At 46.1% G+C, this 15,253-nt stretch overlaps 1 protein-coding gene across 2 annotated transcripts in view; it reads left to right on the top strand.

Annotated features, from left to right (window-relative positions):
• The window catches only part of LOC147613201 (uncharacterized), an 85,031-nt gene that overhangs the window by 625 nt on the left and 69,153 nt on the right, over positions 1-15,253 (top strand). The window lies entirely within an intron of this gene.

Below are 15,253 nucleotides of genomic sequence, written 5' to 3'. Positions count from 1 at the left end.
GATGAAGTTACAGGGTACAAGTATGCCTTTATAGAACCCCTTCTTAGTTGAAATATGCCTTTAAGTATAAGTAGTTCAACCATGCACTGCCTTTGTTCTGGTAAGAGAACATAGTAAAGCTTCTGGAATATAGATGATCCAAGGATTGGTCGGCCACCCTGAGATTGGTCGGCCACCCTGAGATTCTGTCCAGATGTTCTGGTAAGAGAACATAGTAAAGCTTCTGGAATATAGATGATCTAAGGATTGGTCGGCCACCCTGAGATTCTGTCCAGATGGAGGAAACTGACCACATCACCCATTTGGGACAGTAGTATAATCCTTGATTGTAAGCTTCTGCATGTTACAATGGTATTAGAGCTTTGCCTTTTGGTGAAAAAATTCAGCCCAAAATTCGTGGCCTCCCATATCCCACCCACCCTTACTTTATCACGTAGGGATGAAACCCTCGAGAGTGTCTTGACCAAGAGGTGGGGTGAAATAAGATTTTTTTTTTGCTTGTGGTTGGTTTACAAGAAGACGTTAGAAGCGATCCGCTGTGACTCCTGCCCCTTGAAGAGCAGTTGGTTTTAACTTCGAAATGGATGGTATTGTTGCGATTAGGAAGAACCTTGATCGCTCTCAAGACATCGGACGATGAGAGAGAACAGGTGATAACTGAAGAGATGATCCTACGCGAAGAGACAACCACGTCTACACATATGGCACCTGTGCACAAGGGCCTCATGTAGGCCATGAAGTAGCACAATGATCAATTGCAATAGCAGCACGATAGGATGCTCGCCTTGGAGAATTGGTTACCTCTTCCACCTTCTTGCCCCCCCCCTTCCTCCTCTCCCCCCTCTTGCTCTAGTTCTCACTTGGACACCTATTCCTACTTTTTCTTCTACCACTGTAAACACCGGCGTGGTGTTAAGGGAGCATGCGCTCTGTAAGCTCAACGGGGTGTGCCGTGACAGAGTCCACCACATTGCGAGAAATTCGCAAACCCCAAAATCATGTACAGGAGGAGGTCAGGGCATGTGCATCTGGCCTTGGTCCACTCTATAGATCTTACTAGGAGTGATTGTTGGAGTAGTACTAGGGTCCCTTGCTTGTAGATGACAAAGTGGTTTTGATAATCAACAAGTGTGGTTGCGTGATGTGATGAAATGTTGCATAATCTTGTCGTTGTGCAAAATATAGCATATGTCTGTGTGACTATCACTCATGATTAAATTTTAGCAATGAACCCTCTGTGAAATGTGCTTTTGGTCCAATGATGATGGTACCATGATGTTATTGCCAAAGATATCATAGCACGATGGTATTGCTTGAGAGGTTTTAGTGATGCAACTATGGTTGGTGCTCTGGGATCTTACCTTTGAGGAAGCTACACCTATGGCATCGATGATGTTGAGCTTGCCCTAGCCCAAGGATCAATGTGGGTTTGCCAGAGATGGATGAAGTTGAGGAATCTTGTTGTTGAGATGGTGTCTCTTCTTTGGGGGTTCTTCTTCGGATGGGATTACTTCATGAGATAATGATGTTCACGACGATGGTTAGTGGTCACGAGTGGCTATTGCATTGTGTCATGAGGTATTTTGACTGATAGAACCTTGGGCATGTGAACAAGGGCTTCAAACTCCAAAGGTTTTAAACCTTAGGGAAAAGAAATAATGGCAGCTGACGGCATGACGTCGCAGTATGAGACGAATGGCATGATGGCAACGGCATGGAGTTCACTGCAGTCAGCAGAAAGGATGGATCTTTTTTGAAAGTACGAGGACTCTCGTTGGGCAAGCATGACATGGCAGCCAGCTGATTGCTAGAGGGGTGGTGCGCATCTGATCCATGAATAGCTGATTGAAGCCCTTCTTAGGCCAGTAGATGGCGCTACAGCAAGGCGTGGGGTCTGGACTGATCACGAGGTGGCAAGAAGTCCTCATTTGGCAATAGTATGGTGTGACGTATGAGCGGTGCTGTGATTGATGAGCCTGAGCTGCTTATAAAGGAACAGCTGGGGCTCACTGTAAAAGGGGGACAGGGAACCAAGGGGCTGTTGTCGTGAGGAGGTGGGAATTGACTTCATGCTGTTTACAGATGCAGGTGATTGTGGCGAGAGATTGACACTAGTTGGAGAAGGTATGAAAGGCCGCATGCAAACCTGCTGCAGCTCATCCCAACAATCGCCATGGAAGAAAGCATGTGCTCTGATTTTAGTTGCGCCATCTCGGAACCCCAACTGTTCGCAGGGTTGCTTGGTCAGTAACTTACTGATAAGGTCGCGTAGGGTTGGACTCCAAGTGTCCCAAAGCTTGGGCTCTTTGGAGAGAATACTGTGGAGGGTCTAGCTGCTGGTATGATAGGTGCAGCCTTTCATTTGGCACCTTCCATCTCGAGTTTTCGAGAATGCATTTGTGACAGAGGAGAGCTTTGACGCACGCTTGTGGCTATCTCCCATAACCATTGAAGCATCTGTGTTGATAGCAATCATGTGTGCTGATCTTGAGCCTTGATACCTCGTGCTATTGCATGAGTTGGTGTTGTGTTCCCTTGAGTGGTGTTGTTAAAACATAATCCAAGCCTTGGAAATACTGTTAGTATGGTTTCTGTTGTATGATCTAGTAAGAAGACCAAAGAAGCTTGTATCCACCTTGTGCCTTGTATTGTACCACTCATTGTCCTTTCATACAATGAAAGGTGTGTTTGCTCAAGCGTTACAGATTCAAGCTAGTGATCTTTTTTCACTGGGAGCTGGTTGTTGGTTAGTGGTTACCTGCGCTAGAATCCTCAAAGCCACTCTTTGTAGGTGAGGTTGTTGGTTAGCAAAAGACTCCCACCAAAAGAGAGGCTTCGCCATAGAATCCCTCCTCCAACATACCCCATTGGCGAATGCATGGCCCCTCTGATCATTATAGTTGATGAGCTCCTGGAAGAACTTAAATCGCCCATTCTCATCAGCGGGTAATGCTTTCGGTAAGAAAGCATCCCTAGCTAAAAGCAACTCTTGAACATGAAAAGTGGGAGTGCTTTGTAGGCAAGATGCAACAAAGCAGGAAGACCATGGATAGGCCTCTTCATCCACTTTCTCCATCTCTTCTCCACGAGTGCCAAGGTAGCATCGCGTCGAGGAGTAGCCTCAAGGGGATCGCTGTGAATTTTAAAATAAAGGGGAGAATATCTTATAAGTTATATGAGAAAAACGAAAGAATAAGTATTCAGATTCAACATTCTATTTTAGTTTATTACTTATTCTTGAATCTTATTTACCTTGTTAGTATATACTCTGGATCAAGCTCATTGAGGACTGTGGTACGGGTAATCTCGGTTATGGCCTCTCTCATAAAGTGAGTGAGGAGCCCCATAGTAGTCCCCTCCATGTCTGTCATGCGTAAAACCCTATACAAGGGAGTAACCGCAATGACTAGGGCGCGGACCTGGCGCCAGAACTCCTCTCTTAAGCATAGCCGTTGAATGGCTCTTGCCTCATCGACACGTGAAGGGATCTCACCTTGTATCCATTCTTGCTACTCCGGTGAAACCACTGTTACTTGGAGCTTAGGTATGACATCATAAAGGCGCTCTAGAAGAAGCCACATGTAGGCAAAGCACGTCGAGGATGGCTTCTTTATCTCCAAGTTGCTGTGATGGCAGAAGATAGCAAGGGCCTTGACTTTTTGACTGAAAAAAGTGACAATTTGAGTGGCTTGTGTCACCACACTCTTCACCCACTCTAACTTGCCTATGTCCTCCATATGCAAGTCAAGGCAGTGAGAGGCACAAGGAGTCCATACTATGGACTTAAACTCCTCCTCAAGCAAGCGGCCCATCTTGCGGCAATTGGACGCATTGTCCGTAACCACTCGAACCACATTTTTGGGGCCAACCTACAAGGATGATGGATGCATGAAAAAGGAAAATAAATAAGGCTTGAAAGTTGAGTAAAAGGCAAAGGCTAAACTTTCAAACTTCAAACTCAAAAATTAAAATTGTATCTCACCTTGATTATGGCTTGTCGAATGTGGCGATAGATGACCTCGCCCGAGGTTTTCTTCCCCGCCTTTCCGGCATCCATGGCCCGCAAGAAGTACTTGCCAAGAGGGCAAGATACTAGAATGTTGAGGATGCCCCTCTTCTTTCTATTGGTCCATCCGTCGGAGAGGATGGAACACCCATACTTCACCCATCTCGCTCGGACAGGCTCGAGGGCCGAGGGTCTTGCTGATTCTCTCCTTTTCTTCATCAAGTGCCTTTGTGCGCATGTCATTGTAGGTGATACCATGCCAAGGGCCATGGCATGGTCCTACTTCGGCAATAGCCCTCACCATCCTTTGCCATTGAGAAGTTTTGAGAACACGAAATGCGAGATCGCACTCAATGACCGTGCGTGCAATCTCCACATTTGCATCTTGTTACTTTGCTCGGACCCAAGAGAGAGAGGCCACATTTGCTGAAACCGGCCTTTAAAAACTTGATGGGCGGTGAACACACTTAATCACACTTTAATCGCTTTACGAATTGGAATAATAAATTTGGAAGAAGAAGAAGATAAAAGTGGAGCTAGAGTGCTCCTGCACAAAAGACCAATTGGCCCTAAAGCGTGGTGCCCCCGCAGGTATTTATTTATAACTCGAGGTCGGCGTAGCCCTTGTACAATTCTCGAGAAGATGCCTCCTTGATCCACGTGGAGGAGATCTCCTCCTAACTTTCACCCAAATTGTGTCGTGGGATACTAGAACCTTGGTCCCCTATTTATACAAGTTTGGGGGATTTCCCCTTAGAAAAAAAACTAATACAAGTTTATACAAGTTTGGGGGATTTCCCCTTAGAAAAAAAACTAATATAAGAGCTTTTGATTTTATTAAGCTTCTCTTCGAATATCTTTTCCCTCTCTCTCTTTTTTTAAAAAATAAAAAAATAAATTACATGGCACTTAGCGATTTCGAAATCCCATGTAGCTGCCCGACGCTCTTTCTCCATCGCTTTTTTAACGCTGCTTTCTCTTGAGTTTTTGCTGCTCGCCTTGCACTTGCTGCACGGCTTCGCTTCTCTCTCTCTCTCTCTCTCTCTCTCTCTCTCTCTCTCGCTTGGCTGCAGTACGACTATGATTGCAACGCCTGCAGCCTGTCTATGCCGTCAGCCACCGAGAAGAGCCTGCAACCATGGCAGCTCATCAGCTAGCCGCCACGTGTACCAACAACAGTCAGGAGTACCACACACGTGCGCTTCAGCCAGGTGCCACATTAGCTCTTGTGCAGCAGTCAGGTGTGACACGTAAGTTGCCTGTACCAGTGCCACGTGGCAATGCCACCTTGAGAGAGAAAGAAGGTACACCTGCAAACAAGGTAAGAGAAACACACATATACATGCACATGAGCATGCACACGTGTACACACACACACCAAACATGTATCTGCATCCACACACATGTACAAACTTACACATGCATTTACAGGTAAACATGATTAGTGAATGCTAAACAAGTTTAAAACATAATTACAATGCTTAAGAAAAAGAGGTAAAATACTCAGTCTTGTAACATACCCCCCCTCTTAAAACAAAGCAATCGTCCTCGATTGTTCATTCAAAGGATCTGCCAACTGAAACAGAACCTAAGAGAGCAACAAGAAAGCTGTCCTGCCAATTGAAATAGAACATCTGAATAACATAAATCAAGAGCATCCTGCCACGTGCATCCCGCACTTGGATGCCACGTAGACATTCTGTACAGAAGGTGCAGGACTTGGGATGGTGAACTGGTCCCATGTGAGCCCAGTCCGGGGACGAGTCAGCCAGGGATCCATCTCAGTTGTCCGAGGTCAGGTGTGCATTGTCCTGCACATGCGTCCAAGGTCAGGTGTGCACTGTCCTGCACATGAAGCAGTGCCAGTCCGCGCTGTGAGTCTCCCTCTGGAATGATGTCAGATGTTCTGTGTATCTGGTTTGCAACTGGACGCCAGGCCTCTGTAGGCATGTAGGTTTGCATGTAGAGATGGGGCCAGCCCATAGGGCTACCCCAAGTGAGAAGATCTTGCACTTGCACTTGTAGTGTGGGCATGGGGGAGGTGTAGAACCACCCCCAAGGGGCCAGGAGGGCCCACATTGTGCCCACCAGCCATGGCATGGGCTGGAGGGGCTGTCGGCCAGCTGTACTGCTGCTGGACAGGCAGCCGACAGGGTCAGAAACCCTACCCAGCCAGTCGGCCAGGTGTGGGGGGCAGTCCCACACCCATGCACATGGTGCCCAGCAGCCAGGATGCTGCCCTAGAAGGCTGCGCAGGCTGGACAGCAGTTAATTAAGTGTGAAAACATTTTATTAATAAGACACAGTCGTGGAGCTTCCTGAAGCCAGCCGACTGGATACTGAAGGGGGTATAAAAGCCCAGCCAAGAACTCAATGATATCATCTCATAATTCACCAAGTGCTCCAAGCAAACAAGGGCCAGGACAGCCAAGAACATTGCTAAAGCAAAGGGGTGAAGGACTGACGGTCAAGGCCAGGTTTTCCAGCCAAGAAAAGGTCAAGTACTTTGTATTCGTTTTCAGATTTACATCATTCTAATAAAGCAAATACACCATCCGTGGTGGGGGCCCTACAGAGGGTAATTGGGACCCAATACTGTGTCCTCTCCATCTCCCCCTTCTCTCTCTATTTTTCTGCACATCGTTTTTCAGTTTGTGCGTTAATTCCGTCGCGAAAAGAGTGCTGATTTCTGAGTTTTGAAGTACCGATCCTTCTCCGAAGCTTCCGCATATTACACATCCACCTCGTGAATAGTCATGTCTCCCTGGATGCTTTACCTGCTCCGCTCATGGCCATCCCACAGGACCCACGATCGGCAGTACATCATGAACATGAGTAAACACTGATGCATATCAACGAAAGTCTAGAATAGGCGTCCCCATTCTCTCAAAAGATTTGTATATCCATGAATCAAACCATGTGACTAGTACATATATATCATAGAAATCCTATAGGCAGATATATTGTCAGGTCAGTATCTCGGGTGTGCTGATAAGAACACCAAACGACTTCCAGATCTCATCCAAGTGAACTCTGTGACAAAGAAGCGGAGTCACCCCCCTCTTGAGTAACAGGTAGTACTCCAGAATCCACAGCTGAACCTGTTGAAGCACTTTCTAAGGTAGGCTCCAAACCAAAAGCCTCGAGGTAAAGTTGTAGTATCCTCGGTGAATCTGCCAAGTCACCCTCCTCCATCCACTTCAAATCCATAGGTGAATAGTTCACAAACTTCACCAGATATCGACGTGAAACTTTTCCTCTGACTTTTCTTTCTTTATGTGCCAAAATCTGTACCAGTTGAAGAATCTCATCAAGTTCTTCTACCTCTGGTTGCGGCACATCAACCTGATCTATAGGCACCTCACCTCTGAAAAGTCTAAGAAGACTCACATGGAATGCATTATGAATCCTCCAATGATCCGGTAACTGAAGACGATAAGAAACATCACTCATCTACTCAATCACTTGAAAAGGTCCATAATACCGCATACTCAATTTAGGATATAAACTCTGTTTACCCTTCATTTTCTTGAGTCTAGCCTTCTCAAATCTCAAAAGCACCCAATCACCCAAATCAAAAACCAATGATCGATGGTGTAGGTTTGTCTCTGTTTTTCTTGATTCCTTTGAAGAGCCACCCTGACCTTTTTGTAAGCCTCATCCATTTTCTCCACAAAACTGCCTCGAAGATCTTATCTTTTGTATGTCGGATCGGAGGTACTTTCTTCCCGCCTTCCACAATCTCGAAAGGTGCCTCACCTGTTGAAGTGTGAATGGTGTTGTTGTAAGCAAACTCCACCAAAGGAAGATACTTTTCCCACTGTTCCTAATGATCCGAAACATAACACTTTAAAAGATCCAATACAACTGAGTTGGCAATTTCCGATTGCCCATCTGTTTGTGGATAAAAAGACGATGAGAACTTCAACGAAGTCTTCATGTTCTCGAACAATGCTCTCCAAAATAAACTCGTCATTCGAGGATCTCGGTCACTGACAATAGATGTGGGCATCCCATGGTACTTGAAGATATTTGTCAAAAACATCCTCACCATTTGCTCTGCATTAATCTTCTTCCTGACTGGACTAAAATGAGCCTTCTTGTTGAAACAATCTACAATAGTCCATATGCCATCATTCCCACTCTTTGTCCTAGGAAGATCAAAGATAAAATCCATAGCAATACTCTCCCACGGTCTATCTGGAATAGGCAAAGGATGAAGTAACCCAGGTGTCTTTTGATGGTCATACTTCACCTTTTGACAAATGATACAATCACGAACAAAAGCATCAGCATCCCTGCGCATAGTAGGCCAATAAAAGAATGCCTCCAAAGCCTTCACTGTATCCTCAATACCACGATGGCGTGCACAAGGCAGAGCATGGCATTCTTTCAAAACCTTCTGCCTCAACTGAGATGTGACACACAATTCGTCATGCATCATAAAAAATCCTTCCTTGAGAGAATAATGATCAACTCGCTCTCCTTTGGTCAAACGATAAAAAATCCGCTCAAAATCTGAGTCATGAGCATAGTGTTCTCGCATATCATCAAGTTCATGATGAAAGATAATGGAGACGGCGGCCACGTGGTGGTTTCCTAGACAAGGCATCCGCTACCACATTCTTTTTGCCATCTACATGAACAATGTGAAAGTGAAACATGGACAAAAAACTTGCCCATCTCTTCTCTGAAAGCTTCCTTTGGGCAAGGAAATAGCGAAGAGTCTGATGATCACTCTGAACAATGAAATCAGCCCCAAGAAGGTAATGCTTCCAATGTCAAAATACACAGTGGAGATGATAACAAAATTTGAGACCACAAGAGCAAGTAGAGTGCAGAAAATAGACAGCACAAGAGAAGGAGAGAGATAGGTGTGTAACTCTTCTCTATACACAAGATCCCGCAATGAAAACAAGATACAATAAGTGGGGGGGCCATGGGGCCATTTTATATGGCCTCATGAGTGCAGTCGGCCAGTAGAAGGACAGTCGACAGCATGCTGGAGTCACCTGACCAGCACTTACTGCAGTCGGCCAGCATGCTTGCACGTGTGAAGTCGGCCTGCTCCAGTCGGCCTGCAGCCATCAGTCGGCCAGCACCTGGACCATCCTGCCAGCACAAGGCAACCTCCCACACCATGGAAAAATGGGGAAAAAATACGGGGAGTGAGGAAAAATGAGAAAACACCTATACAGGGCGGGCACACCCACAACAGAGGCCCTGGTGTCTGATAAAGACAGGAGATGACTTCTAACACTCCCTCTCAGCTCCTGGCTGTGAAATCAACCCTAGGGAGCTGGAGTGCCGCCTGAGCGTAGCCTGAGGTAGAGACTTCGTGAAGAGGTCCGCCGCATTGTCCTCCGTTGAACAATAAAGTAGCAAGATGTCACTAGCCAAGATCTTCTCACGTACAAAGTGATACTGTATCTCTATGTGCTTGGTCCAGGCATGGAAGACCGGGTTCCGAGCAATAGTTATACAACTCTGGTTATCACACTGGATGACTGTGGGCTCCTTCTGTGGAAACCCAATCTCGTTTAGCAGCCTCCGAAGCCACACAACCTCGCAAGCAGCCCGGTACTCTGCCTCTGTCGAAGATAGGGCAATAGTTGGCTTCCTCTTACTGCTCCAAGAAACTGCTCCTGAGCCGAGGGTAAAACTGTAACCTGAAGTGGATCTCCTCCCCAATCTGAGTCACTCCAACCTTGGAGTCTGACTCCATCCCCTCCTGTGTAAAAGAGTCCTAGATCCTTCGTACTCTGGAGATACCGCAAGATCCGCAATCCTGCGTCCCAATGAGACTTCAATGGCGTCTGCATAAAAGAGCTCAACAGCCCCACGGAGAAGCTCAAGTCCAATCTGGTGCCCAGCAACCAGATTAATGAACCAACCAACTTCCGATACTGCGAGGCATCAACTGGCTTACAAGGATCATTAACAGTTAACTTTGTGTTCGGGTCCATTGGCGAAGTAATAGGCTTGGAGTTCTCCATCCCAAAGGCCTCAAGCAACTCATGAACACACTTAATCACACTTTAATCGCTTTACGAATTGGAATAATAAATTTGGAAGAAGAAGAAGATAAAAGTGGAGCTAGAGTGCTCTTGCACAAAAGACCAATTGGCCCTAAAGCGTGGTGCCCCTGCAGGTATTTATTTATAACTCGAGGTCGGCGTAGCCCTTGTACAATTCTCGAGAAGATGCCTCCTTGATCCATGTGGAGGAGATCTCCTCCTAACTCTCACCCAAATTGTGTTGTGGGATACTAGAACCTTGGTCCCCTATTTATACAAGTTTGGGGGATTTCCCCTTAGAAAAAAAGCTAATACAAGTTTGGGGGATTTCCCCTTAGAAAAAAAACTAATACAAGAGCTTTTGATTTTATTAAGCTTCTCTTCGAATAGCTTTTCCCTCTCTCTCTTTTTTTAAAAAATAAAAAAATAAATTACACGGCACTTAGCGATTTCGAAATCCCATGTAGCTGCCCGACGCTCTTTCTCCATCGCTTTTTTAACGCTGCTTTCTCTTGAGTTTTTGCTGCTCGCCTTGCACTTGCTGCACGGCTTGGCTTCTCTCTCTCTCTCTCTCTCTCTCTCTCTCTCTCTCTCTCTCTCGCTTGGCTGCAGTACGACTGTATGATTGCAACGCCTGCAGCCTGTCTATGCCCGTCCTCGATTGTTCATTCAAAGGATCTGCCAACTGAAACAGAACCTAAGAGAGCAACAAGAAAGCTGTCCTGCCAATTGAAATAGAACATCTGAATAACATAAATCAAGAGCATCCACCTCGTGAATAGTCATGTCTCCCTGGATGCTTTACCTGCTCCGCTCATGGCCATCCCACAGGACCCACGATCGGCAGTACATCATGAACATGAGTAAACACTGATGCATATCAACGAAAGTCTAGAATAGGCGTCCCCATTCTCTCAAAAGATTTGTATATCCATGAATCAAACCATGTGACTAGTACATATATATCATAGAAATCCCATAGGCAGATATACTGTCAGTTCAGTATCTCGGGTGTGCTGATAAGAACACCAAACGACTTCCAGATCTCATCCAAGTGAACTCTGTGACAAAGAAGCGGAGTCACCCCCCTCTTGAGTAACAGGTAGTACTCCAGAATCCACAGCTGAACCTGTTGAAGCACTTTCTAAGGTAGGCTCCAAACCAAAAGCCTCGAGGTAAAGTTGTAGTATCCTCGGTGAATCTGCCAAGTCACCCTCCTCCATCCACTTCAAATCCATAGGTGAATAGTTCACAAACTTCACCAGACATCGACGTGAAACTTTTCCTCTGACTTTTCTTTCTTTATGTGCCAAAATCTGTTCCAGTTGAAGAATCTCATCAAGTTCTTCTACCTCTGGTTGCGGCACATCAACTTGATCTATAGGCACCTTACCTCTGAAAGGTGTAAGAAGACTCACATGGAATGCATTATGAATCCTCCAATGATCCGGTAACTGAAGACGATAAGAAACATCACTCATCTTCTCAATCACTTGAAAAGGTCCATAATACCGCATACTCAATTTAGGATATAAACTCTGTTTACCCTTCATTTTTTTTAGTCTAGCCTTCTCAAATCTCAAAAGCACCCAATCACCCAAATCAAAAACCAATGATCGAGATGTAGGTTTGGCTCTGTTTTTCTTGAGTCCTTTGAAGAGCCACCCTGACCTTTTTGTAAGCCTCATCCATTTTCTCCACAAAACTGCCTCGAAGATCTTATCTTTTGTATATCGGATCGGAGGTACTTTCTTCCCGCCTTCCACAATCTCGAAAGGTGCCTCACCTGTCGAAGTGTGAATGGTGTTGTTGTAAGCAAACTCCACCAAAGGAAGATACTTTTCCCACTGTTCCTAATGATCCGAAACATAACACTTTAAAAGATCCAATACAACTGAGTTGGCAATTTTCGATTGCCCATCTGTTTGTGGATAAAAAGACGATGAGAACTTCAACGAAGTCTTCATGTTCTTGAACAATGCTCTCCAAAATAAACTCGTCATTCGAGGATCTCGGTCACTGACAATAGATGTGGGCATCCCATGGTACTTGAAGATATTTGTCAAAAACATCCTCACCATTTGCTCTGCATTAATCTTCTTCCTGACTGGAATAAAATGAGCCTGCTTGTTGAAACAATCTACGATAGTCCATATGCCATCATTCCCACTCTTTGTCCTAGGAAGATCAAAGATAAAATCCATAGCAATACTCTCCCACGGTCTATCTGGAATAGGCAAAGGATGAAGTAACCCAGGTGTCTTTGGATGGTCATACTTCACCTTTTGACAAATGATACAATCACGAACAAAAGCATCAGCATCCCTGCGCATAGTAGGCCAATAAAAGAATGCCTCCAAAGCCTTCACTGTATCCTCAATACCACGATGGCGTGCACAAGGCAGAGCATGGCATTCTTTCAAAACCTTCTGCCTCAACTGAGATGTGACACACAATTCGTCATGCATCATAAAAAATCCTTCCTTGAGAGAATAATGATCAACTCGCTCTCCTTTGGTCAAACGATCAAAAATCCGCTCAAAATCTGAGTCATGAGCATAGTGTTCTCGCATATCATCAAGTTCATGATGAAAGATAATGGAGACGGCGGCCACGTGGTGGTTTCCTAGACAAGGCATCCGCTACCACATTCTTTTTGCCATCTACATGAACAATGTGAAAGTGAAACATGGACAAAAAACTTGCCCATCTCTTCTCTGAAAGCTTCCTTTGGGCAAGGAAATAGCGAAGAGTCTGATGATCACTCTGAACAATGAAATCAGCCCCAAGAAGGTAATGCTTCCAATGTCAAAATACACAGTGGAGATGATAACAAAATTTGAGACCACAAGAGCAAGTAGAGTGCAGAAAATAGACAGCACAAGAGAAGGAGAGAGATAGGCGTGTAACTCTTCTCTATACACAAGATCCCACAATGAAAACAAGATACAATAAGTGAGGGGGCCATGGGGCCATTGTATATGGCCTCATGAGTGCAGTCGGCCAGTAGAAGGACAGCCGACAGCATGTTGGAGTCACATGACCAGCATTTACTGCAGTCGGCCAGCATGCTTGCACGTGTGAAGTCGGCCTGCTCCAGTCGGCCTACAGCCATCAGTCGGCCAGCACCTGGACCATCCTGCCAGCACAAGGTAACCTCCCACACCATGGAAAAATGGGGAAAAAATACGGGGAGTGAGGAAAAATGAGAAAACACCTATACAGGGCGGGCACACCCACAACAGAGGCCATGGTGTCTGATAAAGACAGGAGATGACTTCTAGCCCTCCCTCTCAGCTCCTGGCTGTGAAATCAACCCTAGGGAGCTGGAGTGCCGCCCGAGCGTAGCCTGAGGTAGAGACTTCGTGAAGAGGTCCGCCGCATTGTCCTCCGTCGAACAATAAAGTAGCAAGATGTCACTAGCCAAGATCTTCTCACGTACAAAGTGATACTGTATCTCTATGTGCTTGGTCCAGGCATGGAAGACCGGGTTCCGAGCAATAGTTATACAACTCTGGTTATCACACTGGATGACTGTGGGCTCCTTCTGTGGAAACCCAATCTCGCTTAGCAGGCTCCGAAGCCACACAACCTCGCAAGCAGCCCGGTACTCTGCCTCTGTCGAAGATAGGGCAATAGTTGGCTTCCTCTTACTGCTCCAAGAAACTGCTCTTGAGCCGAGGGTAAAACTGTAACCTGAAGTGGATCTCCTCCCCAATCTGAGTCACTCCAACCTTGGAGTCTGACTCCATCCCCTCATGTGTAAAAGAGTCCTAGATCCTTCGTACTCTGCAGATACCGCAAGATCCGCAATCCTGCGTCCCAATGAGACTTCAATGGCGTCTGCATAAAAGAGCTCAACAGCCCCACGGAGAAGCTCAAGTCCAATCTGGTGCTCAGCAACCAGATTAATGAACCAACCAACTCCCGATACTGCGAGGCATCAACTGGCTCACAAGGATCATTAACAGTTAACTTTGTGTTCGGGTCCATTGGCGAAGTAATAGGCTTGCAGTTCTCCATCCCAAGGGCCTCAAGCAACTCATGAACATACCGCTGCTGAGAGACAAAAAACCCCCTCTGGGTCTGCTAGATTTCCAATCCCAAAAAGAAGTGGAGTAAGCCTAGGTTGGTCATCTCAAACTCCTTTGACAAGGCAGCCTTCGTCACGCCAATGTGCTCCACATGACCGCCGGTGAGAATGAGATCATCCACATAAAGGATGATAATCGTAACCATGCCGCGTTCCCGAAAGAGATAAAGGTTGGGATTTGCAACCAATCTCTGAAAACCAGTCCGAATTTATCAAGAAGCACAAAAAGGTTGTAATTGTGTGATATAATTCATACAATTTGATATTCAAACTGAAATTCGTAATTTGATAATCTTCTGATTCCAAGCCTTGGAAGCCTGCTTAAGACCATACAAGGCCTTACGTAACCTGTAAACCATCCCTTCTGATCCTGGAACAACAAAGCCTAGAGGCTGCTCGCAGCTCAACATACACCTCCTCCTGCAGGTCACCATTAAGGAACCCAGATTTTACATCCATCTGATACACTGGCCACCTCTGAGAAGAAGCAAGGGCAAGAACGGTCCGAATCGTGGTCATCCGTGCTGTCGGTGCAAAGGTATCCTCGTAGTCGATGCCTGGCCGCTGAGCATAACCTTTAGCCACAAGTTTGGCTTTGTGTTTGTCCACTGACCCATCGGACGCATATATGGTCTTAAAGACCCATTTGACACCAATGAATGACCGTTTCGACGGCCTCGGTACCAACTCCCATGTTTTGTTCTTCTCGATGGCATCAAGTTCCACCTACATGGCTTTCCTCCAAGTATCCTGTGAAAGGGCTTCCTTAACGGAAGTGGGCTTGTTGTCCCGCATAATACGACACATCAAAACATAGTTTACCTGAAGAAGCTCCGTTGTATTGCTTTTGTCGCGGACTCTGTGCGATCTTCGAGGGCCGTCCTCTGTGGTCCACATGAAGGGTAACTCCGTGACACCCGACTCCCGAAGGGTGTCCAACAACCACCTGGGTACTCGAACAGATCGTGGAGCCTCCTGCCGTTGCGGGGGCTCTACTCCAGCTGCGGGCTCAACCTCTTGTACCGACTGAGGTGGATCAACTGGAACAATGGTCTGGGAATCATCAGACTTTGCTGGATCTCCAAGAAGTGGTGGCTCCTCGACAGTGGATACTGGAACATGCTTATCAAAGACCAC

Source organism: Cibotium barometz, chromosome 44, assembly GCF_041138505.1.
Source record: "Cibotium barometz isolate CiBa-2024 chromosome 44, ASM4113850v1, whole genome shotgun sequence".
NCBI lineage: Eukaryota > Viridiplantae > Streptophyta > Polypodiopsida > Cyatheales > Cibotiaceae > Cibotium > Cibotium barometz.
The sequence above is the reverse complement of the archived record's forward strand: the minus strand, read 5'-3'. Positions and strand labels throughout refer to the sequence as shown.